Raw genomic sequence first — 2,448 nt, 5'->3', positions numbered from 1 at the left:
GTGAGTGAGGGGAGGGGAGGGCGAGGGTGGGGAGTCAAGGGGAGTGCGAGGGGACGGGAGGGGAGGGGAAATCTGGGAGGGCAAGAGACTGGAGGGGAAGGCCGGGAGGGCGAGAGAGATCGAGAGAGGGGAGGGGTGGGGAAGGCTGGGAGGACGAGAGGAGGGGAGGGGTGGGCGAGAGAGGGTTGGGAAGCGGAGGGCGAGAGAGGAGAGGGAAGGGGAGGGCGAGAGAGGAGAGGGAAGGGGAGGACGAAACATGGGAGGGCCTTGAGGGCGAGAGAGGGGAGGGGGGAGGGGAGGGCTGCGAGGGTGAGTGTGGGGAGTGGAGGGCGAGAGAGGGGAGGGCGAGAGAGGGGAGGTGAGCGTTGGGCCAGGACGGCAAGAGAGGGGAGGGGAGGAAGGGAGGGTGAAAGAGGGGAGGGGAGGGCGAGAGAGGGGAGGGGAGGGCAAGGGGTGGAGGTGGAGGGGAGGGCGAGGCCGAGGGGAGGGGAGGGCGAGAGAGCAGAGAGTAGGGGAAGTCCGGGAGAGCAAGAGAGAGGAGGTGAGGGCCGGTCGGGCGAGAGAGATCGAGAGAGAAGGGAGAGGTGGGGAGGGCCGGGAATGCGAAAGGGGAGGGGAGGGCCGGGAGGGTGAGAGAGGGGGGGAGGGGAGGGCCGGAATAGCGTGAGAGGGCGAGAGAGGGGAGTTGTGGTGAGGGCCAGGAGGGCGAGAGAGGGGAGGGTAGGAGAGGGGACGGCCGGGAGGGCGCAAGAGGGGAGTGGAGGGCGAGAAGGGGAGGGGAGGGCCGGGAGGGTGAGTGGGGAGTGGAGGGCGAGAGAGGGGAGGTGATGGGAAGGCCGGGAGGTCGAGAGATGGAAGGGCAGGGCGAGAGAGCGGAGGGGAGGGGAGATCGAGAGAGCGGAGGGGAGGGGAGTGCCAGGAGGGCGAGAGAGGGGCGGCGAGGGCGAGAGAGGGGAGGGGAGGGCCGGGAGGGCCGGGAGGGCGAGAGAGGGGACTGGAGGGCAAGAGAGGGGTGGTGAGGGTTGGGGCGGGAGGGCGAGAGAGGGGAGGGGAGTTCGAGAGAGGGGAGGGGAGGGGACACCGGGAGGGCGAGAGAGGGGAGGGGAGGGGAGGGGAGGGCGAGAGAGGGGAAGGGGAGAGAGGGCAAGGGGAGGGGAAGGGAGGGGTGAGTGTGGTGGGGAGGGCAGGGCAGGACCTTGTGGACAAATCTCCGGATGTCTGAATATGTCAGCACAAGCAGACAGGGTGGGGAAGACACCTGAACTGAGAGCAGGAGGGGGTACCCATATCCTGGTGGGGAGAGTTGCTGGAGCTGCTCGAGAGGATTTAAACTCATCTGGCAGGTGTGTGGGACCCCAAACAGTCGTAAGGCCTGAAAGAAATTTGATGTTGGTACAGATGTTCAAGAGAGCAATATAAATAGGCAAGGCAGGCAAGAACATAGCAGACAATGAGAGAAAAATTATGAATTAAACTGCATTTATTTCAATGCAAAGGGCCGGACAGATAAGCCTGATGAAACCAGAGCATGGATGGGAACATGGGACTGGGATGTTGTAGGTATTACAGAAACAGCTGAGGGAGCGACAGGACCAGCAGCTCAATGTTCCAGGGGACAGATGCTGCAGGAAGGATAGAACAGGAGGCAAAACAGGAGAAGAGCTGGTGGTTTTGATTGGGGGGAAAAATCCCAGCAGTACCTAGAGGGAGTATTCATGCAGGATCGCCCAGTTAAGCGATATTGGTGAAACTGAGAAATAGAAATTGGTCATCAGTTTGTTACGGTCGTACTACAGCGATAGGCAATGGGAGATGAACAAGCAATATGTCAGGAGATCTCAGATATCTGTTAGAATAATAGGTTTGTAGCAGTCGGAGATTTTAACCTTTCCAGACCTGGACTGGGACTGCCGCAGTGTTGAGCATTTGGATGGGAGGAATTTGTTAAGACTGTTCCAGAAAATCCAAGTCATTGCGATGGAAAAGGACAGCGCTGGTCCACAAGTTCAAGTTATACAATGGAGCAAGATAGTATTAGACAGGAATTTTTAAAATAGATATGGGGAGGCAATTTCCAGGTAAAGCGAAGTCTGGCGAGGAGGAATATCTTAAAACCGAGATAAAAGGAGCGTTCAGCGCCAGCATGTTCCTGTTAGTGTGCAGCTCGATGCTACAACATCCCAGTCCCATGTTCCCATCCATGCTCTGTGTTCATCTGCCTTATCTGTCTCGCCCTTTGCATTGAAATAAATTCAGTTTAATTCATCAATTTTCCCTCATTGTCTGCTATGTTCTTGCCTGCCTTGTCTATTTATATTGCTCTCTTGAACATCTGTACCAACCTCAAATTTCTTTCTGGCCTTACGACTGTTGAGGAAACACTGGCTGAATTTCGAGGGTCTGGAGAAGAAAAAAGGAGGCACATGTCAGATATAACTGACTGACTCA

This window comes from Hemiscyllium ocellatum, unplaced genomic scaffold, assembly GCF_020745735.1.
Source record: "Hemiscyllium ocellatum isolate sHemOce1 unplaced genomic scaffold, sHemOce1.pat.X.cur. scaffold_949_pat_ctg1, whole genome shotgun sequence".
Classification (NCBI taxonomy): Eukaryota; Metazoa; Chordata; class Chondrichthyes; order Orectolobiformes; family Hemiscylliidae; genus Hemiscyllium; species Hemiscyllium ocellatum.
This window is presented reverse-complemented; position numbering follows the sequence as displayed.